Source organism: Myxine glutinosa, chromosome 10 (assembly GCF_964187855.1).
Source record: "Myxine glutinosa chromosome 10, kmMyxGlut1.1, whole genome shotgun sequence".
NCBI classification, from domain to species: domain Eukaryota; kingdom Metazoa; phylum Chordata; class Myxini; order Myxiniformes; family Myxinidae; genus Myxine; species Myxine glutinosa.
Window position 1 is genome coordinate 21360945 of NC_136270.1, and position 14349 is coordinate 21375293.

Here is a 14349-nt window from a genome sequence, read left to right on the forward strand (position 1 = left end):
GGGGGAGGGGGGGAGGGCGCTCGAATCGTCGAATCAGCGCGCTGCTCTGCCACCGATTCAGATTCCGTGTATAATATTCCCTCGCTGAAAAAAAATATGGATCTAAAGATGAAAGAAAAAAAAACCTATGTGGTCGTGAATGGCAATGTTCCTCGCTGAAATGTGAAAAAACGCAATCGCGCAGCAAGGAACATCACGTGATCGCTCTGAGCGATCGATTGCAACTCTGCGTCGTGTCGTGGGCGTGGCCAATGTGGCCTCATGCCCCCAGGTGATTGGCTAACTCGAGCTCGAGAGAGCCATAATGCGCTACGTTATGGCAAAAAATATGGATCTAAGGATGAAAGAAAAAAAAACCTATGTGGTGTGAATGGCAATGTTCCTCGCTGAGCTGTGAAAAAACTGAATTACGTGCAAAGGCATAACTGAGATTATGGCGGCAAAGTTGGAACATCACGTGATCGCTCTGAGCGAATCAGCGCGCTGCTCTGCCATTCCGCTCATAATATTCCTCGCTGAAATGCGCTGAGGTAAAAATATGGTAAAAAAATATTATGAAATAAATTATTAGGTCGGCCATGTTCTTCCCAGGCTCAATGGCCATGTTTGTGCCAAATATCAAGTACGTGAGCCTCTCCGTTTAGGAGTCTATCGTTAACATTACACACACACACACACACACACAAACTGTGTTATATATATATAGATTGTTGTAGTTTTAAGTCATTTTTGACAGGGGGTACGGGAAAATATTCTGAAAACTCAAGGGGTACAGGCACTTAAAAAGGTTAAGAACCACTGTTCTAGACGATTGTGTGCTTCCAACTTGGTGGCAACAGTTTGGGGAAGGCCCTTTCCTGCTTCAGCATGACAATGGCCCCATGCACAAAGCGAGGTCCATACAGAAATGGTTTGTCGAGATCGGTGTGGAAGCACTTGACTGGCCTGCACAGAGCCCTGACCTCAACCCCATCAAACACCTTTGGGATGGATTGGAACGCCGACTGCGAGCCAGGCCAAATCGCCCGACATCAGCGCCCAACCTCACTAATGCTGTTGTGGCTGAATGTAAGCAAATCCCTACAATAATGTGCCAATATCTAGTGGAAAGCCTTCCCAGAAGAGTGGAGGCTGTTATAGCTGCAAAGGGGGGGGGGGACCAACTCCATATGAATGCCCATGATTTTGGAATAAGATGTTCGATGTTCGGGCGTCCACATGCATTTGACCATGTAGTGTACCTTCCAGTGAATCAGTATTCGAAAAAATATATAAAGGCCTAAATGTAAGTGGTCTACTCTCCAGTTAACGTGTCGATGCTAGCTGAGGGTCCTGGCCTGGACTTGTTAGCAAATGTCATTATGATGGGCATTCAATATATTCTAGGAACAAGATGCATACTATACAGTAATCCAAAACAACAGTAATCCAAAATACAGTAATCAAAATAATCATAAAATAATAATAATATAATCAATATAATATGATATAATAATATAATATTATAATAATATGAATATAATATCAATAAATCAATATAATAATAATAATATAATAATAATAATAATCATACAGATTATACAGTAATCCAAAACGTACCAACTTTCATTTTTCAAAACAGTTGTATCCCCCTTGACTTCCATGTATCTGCTCCATTTATCCTTCAAATAATCTATTCCAATAAAATACAGTACAAGTTTTCAGATTGGTCCTTCAGACATGTCTACATTGCTCCACTCATTTCCTCATGAGTGACCATGCAGGTAACACTTCAAATGTAATAATAATTCATTTATTTTGTATAGCGCTTTTCATGAAGCCCAAAGGCGCTTTGACAGAGTGCAAAACACAATGCATAACAAAACATGAAAACAACAATTGCAAAAAGACAAGAATCAATAGGGAAATATTTAAAGCAAAAGGAGGGAGAAGGAGAAGTGATAGTCAGGGGTTAAATGCTGTGGGTTGAATGTTGAATGCAGTGCTGAACAGGTGGGTCTTGAGTGATGTTTTGAATGTGGTGAGTGAGGAGGAGTCTCTGATGGTGTGAGGTAGTGAGTTCCAGAGGGTGGGAGCAGCGATGGAGAAGGCCCTGTCCCCCCAGGATCTGAATTTGGTCCGGATGGGGGGGGGGGGGTCAGGAGGTTGGTACCAGCAGAGCGGAGGTTGCGGGTGGGAGTGTGTCTGGAGAGGAGGTCAGCCAGGTAGGATGGGGCCAGGTTATGGAGGGCTTTGTAGGTCAAGAGGAGGATTTTGTACTGGATTCTCTGGGAGATGGGGAGCCAGTGAAGCTTGTAAAGGACGGGGGTGATGTGGTCACGGGTCCGGGAATGGGTGAGTAGACGGGCAGCGGAGTTCTGAATATATTGGAGTTTATTGGTGATTGTTGAGGGTGAACCATAGAGGAGGCTATTGCAGTAGTCCAGACGGGAGGTGATGAAGGCGTGGATGAGGGTTTCTGCAGCCGTGGAGGAGAGGGATGAGCGGAGTCATTGTAGGGATAGGTAATAGTCATTGGAGTCCATTAGACGATGTTGAAAGTTCTGCCTTTCGAAATTCCAACTTCTGTGGACATTTTGGTGACCTTCACAGCATAGTGACACTCCATAATTAATGTCTCGACCCTGGCAATGGTTTGCAAGTCACGATTAACGATCCATGGTTAACCTCGGCAACCGGCAGCTGTTCTCACCTAAAGTCATCTTCTAAGGGACTTGCATCCATGTTTAAAGTCAGTCTCCCATGACTGTAGAACATGAGGTTGCATTTTGCTGCACACAGGCACCACGTGTTTGGAGATTTATTTGGAGAGAGCACCTTTGCACACTTCATTGCTCATTTTTAGTAAGATCCATCAGTTTACAATGTAGCCAACTTTTAGATTAAACTGTGGAACGACAAACAAAGAAATGAAAAATCACTCTTAGAGTGACACTTGGCAAAACAGAACAAAGTAGCATGGCACTCAGTAGAGCATCCTTTTGACCTCAAAAATAATTAGTGGTTGAATTCAGTGACCAGATATGCAAATCGTCTTCAAAGTTTAAGTTAATCGGTTTAAAATTGACAATTTTAGAAATCTGGCCTATGTTGACCTCAAAAATAGTTGGTGGTTGGTTTCAGTAAACTGATATGAAAATCCTTTTCAAATTTCAAGTCAATCGGATGAAAATTGAGGATTTTAGAAATTTGAAAATAGTGGTTGACCTTATGACCTATGTTGATCTCAAAAATAGTTGGTGTTTGAATTCAGTTTGCTGATATGTAAATCCCATTCAAATTTCAAGTGAATCAGATGAAAATTAAGGATTTTAGAAATTTGAAATTATTGTTGACCCTTTGGCCTATGCCGATCTCAAAAATTGTTGGTGGTTGAATTCAGTAAGCTGAGGTAGCCGATATGAAAATCACATTCAAATTCCAAGTCAATCGGATGAAAATTGAGGATTTTAGAAATATGAAATTGTTGTTGACCTTTGGCCTATGCCGATCTCAAAAATTGTTGGTGGTTGAATTCAGTAAGCTGAGGTAGCCGATATGAAAATCACATTCAAATTCCAAGTCAATCGGATGAAAATTGAGGATTTTAGAAATATGAAATTGTTGTTGACCTTTGGCCTATGCTGATCTCAAAAATAGTTGGTGGTTGAATTCAGTTAGCCGTTATGTTGATCCTTTTCAAATTTCAAGTCAATCAGATGAAAATTGAGGATTTTAGAAATTTGAAAAAAAAGTGGTTGACCTTTGGCCTATGTTGACCTTTTGACCAAAAATATATAGGATTTTGTCGGACCACGAACTCTACCATTTGGTGACGTTTCGTGAAGATCGGTTTAAAACTGTAACCTGTAGGCAAGTATAAGTGAGCGGACAGACAAACGCACACAACCCGGAGTGATCAACACACTTGCAGAAAAAAACAAAACATTTTGCCAAGTAATGAATCAGACTCTGCATATAACAAGCATGCATATACACGTTTATAACGAGCAACAAACAATGGTTATATGGCGACAATGAATACTCTGTTTATGGAACTCCATGACAGTCACTCACATAACTGCATCAAGAACTTGTGAATGGAATATCCGGAATATAACTGCCTGACCCTGGAATAATATCCCATCCCGAGAACGTTTTGTACGCGCCTTGTAAAATGGCGATGCACTCGCAGAAGGACCCAATGCTGATGTTTTTTCGGCGTAGCCTGTAGGGCAATGCTGTCTGGAACAGAGTTTGTCTGTCCGTCCGGTGTATGTATGTATAGCCTGTAGGGCAATGTATGTATGCGGCGTAGCCTGTAGGGCAATGCTGTCTGGAACAGAGTTTGTCTGTCCGTCCGGTGTATGTATGTATGTATAGCCTGTAGGGCAATGTATGTATGCGGCGTAGCCTGTAGGGCAATGCTGTCTGGAACAGAGTTTGTCTGTCCGTCCGGTGTATGTATGTATATCCCTTCCACCGGCATTTTGCGGGTTTATTCCCTTTAAAAACGTTTTCTCAGTTTTCTCTGCCACTGTATGAGCGGCTCCTCTTGAAGAATTTTTCTATGATAATTATGACGTCATCGGTCACCTGGTATGGGCACCATCTTGGAACAACCGAAAGCTTTTGCAACTATATATCTCCGAAACCGCTGAGAACAACATATGTTCATGATGATGTCATAAATCGACAAGTAGAACGCTTGATCTGATCAGTATGAAATTTATTGAGTGGGATCGAGGGATAAATTGGTCAGAAAAAACGGTGAGACATTACGATGTCTGTCCATCCGGTGTATATATGTATGTCCGTCACAAACGTCCACCAATCAGAGATCACAGCTGAGGCCCAAGCCCAGATACACCATTGTTAAACTATCAGTCTTGTTTTTCCCCCACAAAGCCACATTTGCATATTTGGTTTTGTTCCAAAATAGTTTGTTTTGTACAAAGTTTGACTGATTTGGGCAAACAAAGAGCAGGATCGTACAAATTATTTTGCTTTCATCGAATACTTCCTCTGCTGTTCATACTTTTTTATTTTGGGCGTCCAAGCCAATTTCTCGACAAGCAATGTTGCGGAAGACAAACTATTTTGGAATAAAACCAAATGTGGCTTTGTGGGGGAAAAACAAGACTGATTGTCTAACAATGGTGTAGCCGATGAAGCTAACTCCGAGGGCCTTTCACTCGCTCACCGCAGGCAGGTTGGTGGTCTCTCACCCGACTCCTCTCTGGCCTAGCCCCCCCCCCCCCCACCCCCCCAGCTCTGTCTGTGCTCTATCCCCCAAATATTCGTACAGGTCGCACAAGATCTGCCAGCAACCCTCTTCTGGTGAAACTGCCAAAATCAAGACTCTCTGCTCACCTTCACTCCTCTTTTCTTCCGCCTCTGGAACAAACTCCCTCACTCTCTTCAATCCCACTCCCTCCAGGTCTTTAACTCTCTGGAGTCTACAAGCCGATCCTATCGGCTTCACGCATGCGCCGAAATGTCGACAAGCCGAATTTATCGGCTCTAACCGCATTCAAATTTACCGCGCAATTACCGCCTCCTGGATTCGATGTGCATAATCTATCTATAATTCCAGTAATCTCTGTCTGTCTGTCTGTACGTTTGTTTGTCTGTGACCGCTGTTTCTCGACAACCACGGGTCCGATATACTTTTAACTTGCCAGGTATATTGCTGGGGACCCGAGGATGTGCCTTTTCAAGGTTTCATATTAATCGGACAATTACTTACCGGGCTATGTCCAAAAAACGATTCAACCAATCAGAGAGCAGCGAACGATCGCGTGTGCCGAACGTGGCGGGCACACTCTGCCTCGGATGGCACATTTGAGAGCGTATTCATTTATTTCACGTTTGCAAACTATGTTGGCGTTAAACTATGTTTTACAACTAATAAAAACGAATTTGCGATTCATTCGCTTTCCTGTGCGTTTGTGCACGCGATGGCGATTTCTTTACCAAACTCCGGAAGCCGTTCGCTTTGGACCAAACCATTGCATGTAAATAGAGGGGGGGGATTGTCACCACTCGCAAGCCGTTCGCTTTGGACCAAACCATTTCATGTAAATAGAGGGGGCGGGGGGGGATATAATTTTAGATATAGATATAGTACGGGCATGCCCTAGTATATAATAATAATAGTAGACTCCAGAGGGTTAAAACAGCTGTTCACCATCTCTTATCTTCCCCCATCCAAAACCTTGATCTTTTCTACCCCTGTTAATTCACCCCAGATCCCCTTGTTCTGAAATACCGACATCTTTCCTGGAAGTCCCAGCTGTGTTCATGTGTGTTTAACCTCTCCCTCCCATTCCCCCAAGCCCTCTCCCTCCCACAGATCTCCCGATGTCCCTGCTCTCAAATGTTGTACTTGTGTGCTTCCCTCTCTCTCCCCATCTTGGCTCCCGCTCCCTTTATTATTTGCCTTATTTGTCCGTTTTTTTTTTTTGTCATTAATGTTAGCTCTAACACGAGCCTCGATCTTGTATACAAAAAAAAGATCATGTCCTGTAATGGTGTCTTCATGCTACCGAAAGACAAATTGAGCTCAAGCTTCGCATCGAAGGATCAACAATATGCCATTGTTGAGCGCAATCAGGAAGGTTCTTATTTTGTGAACAATCCTATGTACAAATTGACGTCCTTCCTCAAAGCTGGCATTGCACCTCCTCCAAAAAATAAACAAATACTACTTTTGCTCGATTCACAGCTTTGTTCTTTTCTAAGCTGACAAGCCCGAGGCTCGATCAGTATAACTACAATTGCATCGCAGGTTACAATCCATCACAATGATGGCATGCCACAAGTCACTGTCATACTAAGTGCGTATGGCGGTGATGTCATCTTGCATTCATCATCATGTACCATGCTCTATGCAGAGCGTTGGTGCTGCCGAAGCAGTTCCGTTCCTCGGCTACAATCTTGGTCGGGTCGCAGGCTAGACAGGATTCGAACCCAGACTAGACGGGATTGGAACCCTGACCAGATGGGATTCAAACCCAGACTAGACAAGATTCGAACCCAGGCGAGACAGGTTTCAAACCCAGACTAGACGGGATTGGAATCCAGGCTAGACAGGATTGGAACCCAGACTAGACGGGATTGGAACCCTGGCTAGACAGGATTGGAACCCAGGCTAGACAGGATTCAAACCCAGGCTAGATGGGATTCAAACCCAGGCTAGACAGGATTGGAACCCAGGCTAGACAGGATTCAAACCCAGGCTAGACAGGATTCTAACCCAGACTAGACGGGATTGGAACCCTGACCAGATGGGATTCAAACCCAGACTAGACAAGATTCGAACCCAGGCGAGACAGGTTTCAAACCCAGACTAGACGGGATTGGAACCCAGGCTAGACAGGATTGGAACCCAGACTAGACGGGATTCAAACCCAGGCTAGACAGGATTCAAACCCAGACTAGACGGGATTCAAACCCAGGCTAGACGGGATTGGAACCCAGGCTAGATAGGATTCAAACCCAGGCTAGATGGGATTCAAACCCAGGCTAGACAGGATTGGAACCCAGGCTAGACAGGATTCAAACCCAGGCTAGACAGGATTCTAACCCAGACTAGACGGGATTGGAACCCTGACCAGATGGGATTCAAACCCAGACTAGACAAGATTCGAACCCAGGCGAGACAGGTTTCAAACCCAGACTAGACGGGATTGGAACCCAGGCTAGACAGGATTGGAACCCAGACTAGACGGGATTCAAACCCAGGCTAGACAGGATTCAAACCCAGACTAGACGGGATTCAAACCCAGGCTAGACGGGATTGGAACCCAGGCTAGATAGGATTCAAACCCAGGCTAGATGGGATTCAAACCCAGGCTAGACAGGATTGGAACCCAAGCTAGACAGGATTCAAACCCAGGCTAGACAGGATTCAAACCCAGGCTAGACGGGATTCAAACCCAGGCTAGACAGGATTGGAACCCAGGCTAGACAGGATTCAAACCCAGGCTAGACAGGATTCAAACCCAGGCTAGACAGGATTCAAACCCAGACTAGACAAGATTCGAACCCAGGCGAGACAGGTTTCAAACCCAGACTAGACGGGATTGGAACCCAGGCTAGACAGGATTGGAACCCAGACTAGACGGGATTGGAACCCAGGCTAGACAGGATTCAAACCCAGGCTAGATGGGATTCAAACCCAGGCTAGACAGGATTGGAACCCAGGCTAGACAGGATTGGAACCCAGGCTAGACAGGATTCAAACCCAGGCTAGATGGGGTTGGAACCCAGGCTAGACAGGATTCAAACCCAGGCTAGACAGGATTAGGTAGTTGCTGATTGGTGTTATTAGGGGAGGGGAGGGGAATGGGGGGAGGCAGGAGAGGAAGGGGAGTGGCTCACGTTTCTGAGTTGTGTGATGCCGATCAGGAAGAAGAAGAAGCCGTACGACCAAATTCGTACACTTCCGGAATTGTTTGATTTATTTGTATTCAAATGTATGGTAATTGTTTTGTATTTATTTATGTGAATGTGTACTTGTATATAACTTTCATAAATATAAAAAGGCTTCGGCACTATCGAGCGATATATATATATATATATATATATATATATATATATATATATATATATATATATATACGTATATATATATATATTTGGCCTAAAACACTCTCAGGCACTCACTGATGAACCTCAAAGTTTGATGAAGATCCGTTCAGCCATCTGAATAAAACGCGGACACACACACAGACAACTCGCGTTTATATATATAGATTATGTATATTATCTATTTATGTATATTAGCATATGTATATGAGCCTCGACTTGGTATACAATTTTTTTTAACAATTAATCTCAGAGAATTCCAGTAAAAAAAGTTACATTTTGTTTAAAATGATGATGGTGTGAGTCGTCGCTTTTGACGCATCCTCTGCCTATCCCCGACATCACTCCTCCCTCGCCGCAAGACCTAGGTGGTGAGCAGGTGAGTTCATGCCAATGAAGGGAAAAACCTGCACTGATAAGCGAATAACGTGATAGAGGTGTCTGCTATCCCTCTCCCACTATCTATTCCTATGAGCATTGTTGGCTGCAGGTGCAGTAAATGCAACGTGAAGTCTGATGCACATAGGAGCAGCAGACCGGCCAGGTCGTCGGTATCATAACGGCTGCCCCTTGATGTCCAAAGTGGACACAGCTGTCTGCAGATGCTGCGCAGTGATGCCACCACTGACTTTTGTCAATAGTTTACAATGTTTGACAGTTAGAAAATTACTTCTGGACACGCCGCCATCTTCTTCGTTAGTTTATTGTAAACATTGATGCATGCAGCATGGCCCGCTTGGGTTCGACAGCGTCCAGGCTACCTGCGGGACTTTGTAACCTTCTTGTCCACCTGAACTCTGTGCATGCAATGGTATGTACTTTTATTTGAATTGACGACGTGTTCGTGTGGATTGTTTGCTGCATAGCCACCAGTACGTGGGCACTTGACGACAGGAAGTGAGACGCCATGTTGGACAAGCATGTGCGAGACACAATAAATGTCCTCTTGAGCTCTTTTAACTGAAGTTGTTAGAGTCGGTTTTTACACCATAACAAGAACCACCTTTAGAGGGCCATTTTTCCCCACATAGCAGGGGTTGTCCTTTTTTGGGCACCGTGGTCCCCTTTTTTTTAAGCGATGTTTTATGGCCGGATGCCCTTCCTGCCACCAACCCTGTTAGTCACCTCTTGCGACACACAGGTAATTACCAGTGAACTGGTACTCAATTTTCCGACCTCGGAAGGATGACAGGCTGAGTCAACCCCCCTGGTGTTAATTCAGCGATTGACCGGGATTCGAACTCAGGATCTGAGGATCCCAAGCCAGCACCCTAACCGCAAAGCCAACACCAGGCTTTTACACCATAACAGATACACTATATTGTTTACAAGTTCACACGTGCATGAAAAATACACAAACGGTGCACAGGCCATTCTCCATTGGGCAGTTCCTATATACAGTACTGGGAGTAGTGCCATGGCACGTCCCAGCAATTTCTGGTCATAGGCGCCATTTTGTTTCCATCGAACATTCATTGAATAAACAGATAGTCGATAGCTCATCATTCTTTTGCAATAACAGATTGCTGTGCCATTGGCATTGGATGCACCATTTGAACAGAGAAGGATTTAAAGATGTATACATTCCCTGCAGGTGGCAGAAAGAAATTTTTTGGGAAAATAAAGTTATTCTTCTGATCTTCAGGGTCGTTTCTGTGCTGGGTCAGTTGTAGTCCATGCGTGTACGGTATAATCATATTGTTTGCCATGTAATCGTACAGGGTGTTCCAAAACTGCCCAGACAACTTTGGTTGTTAATATATTTCGAACCACAAATGATACAACGAAACTCTTTGGTTTATATTTTTCCCAGAAACAACTTGCCTTCGTCTCCTGGAAAGCAAATCCAACGGAAGGAAATCTCATTTCCTTTCACAAAGCCCGAAACAAGTGTGTGTCCACCCTCAGGAGAGCCAGGAAACAATATCTCTCCGTTCTCAAGACCGAACTCTCTTATCTGTCTCCCTCTTCCAAATCCTGGTGGCGTCTGGTCAAATCTGTTTCTGGTGTTTGTTCCCCCTCAATCCCCTCCCTTACCTCAAACGGCTACACAGCTGACTCCGCACGTGAAAAAGCTGAATGCCTCAACTCTGTGTTTGCCTCTAAATCTTGTGTCCCAAACCCATCCCTCTCTGTACCCACCGTACCCAGTCGTACCCAGCTGCTCCTGGACTCTGTGCCCTTTCCTCCTGACAAGGTGGAAAAGTTTCTGTCAACCCTCGACTCTGATTCTGCAACTGGACCTGATGGCATCAGCCCACGGGTCCTAAAATCCTATTCTTCCGCTCTTTCACTCCCTCTCTCTGTTCTCTTCACCCTCTCTTTTGCTCAAGGTCAGCTGCCATCTGCTTGGAAATCAGCCAACATCACCGCTTTACACAAAAAATGTGCAAAAACATATCCTAGCAACTACAGACCAATCAGCCTTCTCCCAATTATCAGCAAAGTCATGGAATCCATCATTGCTTCAGATATGAAATCTTTCCTCTTCTCCAATGGCTTGATCTCTTATCATCAATTTGGTTTCAGACCAGGTCACTCTACTCTGGACATGCTGCTTCTGCTGTCTCAACAATGGATGGAGGTCCTCAATGCCAAACAGGAAATTACAGACTTGGCATTTAATATGGAATATTTTTTTTTTCTTGACTTGGGTTTACTTTCTGACTCATTATATCAATCTGGTGAGTTTATTTTACGCTTCGGTGATTTCTTTCTTGAAAGAACCATGTCAATGATTGTCTGTCGCAGCAAGAAGTCAATATCAGGATTATATCACAGGTGGCGTGACAAAATGTACGGCCAGGTACATTTGACGATTGGCTTCACAATCGGGTATATAATGGTTGTTGCGTTCTGTATTAGTGGAAAACAACTGCTGCCCATCTACAAAAGTTATTGCCACTTTCTCTGGAGATGGTCCGTCAACTCGACAATGCTGTTTGTCATGGAGTGGTGGCTTTACGAAATTCCGGCATGAAACAGCGTGCTATTGCTCGGCAGTATGGCATCACTCAAGGTCAGGTGTCAAAGATCCTGAAACGAAATGCTCAGAGGGGTGTCCCTTCTCCAATACTGAGGCCAGGACGTCCCCGCAGAACCACAAGGAGGGATGATCGCCAGCTGCACCGGTTAGTCCGCAATGGCCCTACCAAGTCAGCTAATCGGCTTAGGGCTGAGTGGCAGCAACTGACAAATGTGCCTGTATCCAGAAGGCTAGTCAACCAACGACTGGTTCAAGCAGGCTATCGTGCCAGGCGTCCCCTGAGAAAGCCACACCTGACCAGACAACAGCGCCAGCGCCAATTGCAGTGTGCCAGAGAGCACCGTCAATGGCAGCCAGGACACTGGAATCACGTGATCTTCAGTGACGAGTCTAGATTTCTGGTCTATCGTCAAGTTGGCCACGTCCGGGTGCGCACACAAGTGCATGAAGCCTACAACGAAGATTGTATAGTGCCAAGAGTCCAAGCTGGAGGTGGTGTGGTGACCGTTTGGGCTGCTTTTCATGCAGGGGGAAAAACTGACCTGGTTGTTCTGAATGGAAACCTGAACCAGTTCAAGTACAGGGCCATTCTAGAAGAAACATTGCTTCCATTTGCTCGTGCAGCCTTTCGAGGAAACATTGTCTTCCAAGATGACAATGCACGGCCTCATCGTGCTCGCATAATCCAACACTTTCTTGCTGACCGTGGTGTAGAGCATATGGAGTGGCCTGCCATGTCCCTGGATATGAATCCGATAGAGAACTTGTGGGCAGAATTAACGCGTCAAATCGACAACTTGGACCAGCAGCCTACCTCTGTGCGTGAATTGCAGCAGCCTATTGTCACTGCATGGCAAGCGATTCATGTCCAAACCTTGGCAAATCTCGTGAACAGCATGCCTCAACGTGTACGACGTACGTGCTCTACTGAATATTCGTGGAGGTTACACGAAGTACTGAGCTGTAATTTTATTGTCTGTAATCCCAGTCGTAATTTAACTTTCGTTTTTGTTAAAAAAAATTTGGCTAATGTGCAAAATCAAGAGATACTTCTGGAAAACGTACAGAAGTTTAACACAGTACTGTCCGTTTATTGAGTTTGATATCAGTTTACATCACTTTCAAGGATCAATTTATTTGCTTCGAAATGTCAAATGTTGTTTTTGTTTGTTTTCAAGGTCACATTAACAAAATCTAGAATAATTTCAACATAATTCCAATGAACTTTTGGTTCAAATTCATCTTGAAAAGTAAGTTCACCCCCACAAAAAAAATAATTCCATATTATATGCCAAGTCTGTAGTTGTCTCCCTCGACATATCACATGCCTTCGATATGGTCTGGCACCCCGCTCTGCTCACCAAACGCTCCTCCTTTGGTATCCATGGAAATCTCCACGCATGGCTGGTGGACTTCCTCTCTAGTCGTAGTCAACGTGTGGCCTTGAATGGGGTTCTCTCATCTCCTCTTCCTGTTCAGGCTGGAGTTCCCCAAGGCAGTGTTCTGGGCCCTGTGCTTTTTCTGGTCTTCATCAATGATCTCTCCGACTCTCTTGAAAATCCTCTCTATCTCTTTGCTGATGACTCCACTCTCCGCCGCTCCATTCCTCATCCCTCAGATCGGCAGTCTGCAGCCTCCTCACTCTCTGCAGACCTGGACAAAATCACTGACTGGGCAAACAGGTGGAACATGTCTTTCAATCCTGACAAATCTCACACTCTTACGATGTCTCTCTGAAAAGACCGACTGGACAACCCTCCCATCCACTTTCTGAATAATCCTCTCCAAGAAGTTCTGTCACTCAAGCTTTTGGGTCTCACTATCTGCCATGATCTTTCCTGGGAAAACCACATTTCAAATATGGCCTCCAAAGCCAGTCGCCGACTGGGCATCCTCCGTCGTGCGAAGTCCTTCCTTGGCACACCTGAGCTCCTCACCACATACAAGGCTTTCATCCGCAGCTCAATGGAATACTGCTCTCCCCTCTGGGCTGGTGCTCCTGCCTGACACCTACCTCGTCTTCATGCTGTTGAAACCAAAGAGTTCAGAATCATTGGAATCTCCCGTGATGAAGCTACCTCCGAGGGCCTTTCACTTACTCACCGCAGGCAGGTTGGTGGTCTTTCTGTCTTCTACCGACTCCTCTCCGGCCTTGCTCCTCCAGCTCTCTCTGGGCTCTGTCCCCCAAATATTCCTAAAGGTCGCACAAGATCTGCCTGCAACCCTCTTATGGTTAAACTGCCAAAAGCAAGACTCTCTTCTCACCTTCACTCTTTCATTCCTCTTTTCTCCCGCCTCTGGAACAAACTCCCTCACGCCCTTCAATCCCACTCCTCCCTCCAGGTCTTGAAAACAGCTGTTCACCACCATCTCTTATCTTCCCCCATCCAAAACCTTGATCTTTTCTACCCCCACTAATTTCACCCCAAATCCTCTTTTTTGAAATACCAACTTCTTTCCTGGAAGTCCTTGGTGTCCTTGTATTTATACTTCTCCCACTCCCCCCCCCCCCCCATTCCCACGCCGCCTCTCCCCCCCCCCCCCATTCCCACGCCGCCTCTCCCCAAGCCCTCTCCCTCCCACACATTCCCGATGTCCCTCACAAATGTTGTGTTATGTGCTTCCCCTTCTCTCCCCATCTTGTCTACCGCTCCCCTTTTTATATGCTTTGGTTGTTTGTCTGTTTGATTTGTTTGTGTGAAAAATGTTAGCTCTTTCACGAGCCTCGATTATGTATACAAAAAAATAAAAAATACATACAGAAACTCAAACTTTTGTGCACACCATCAATA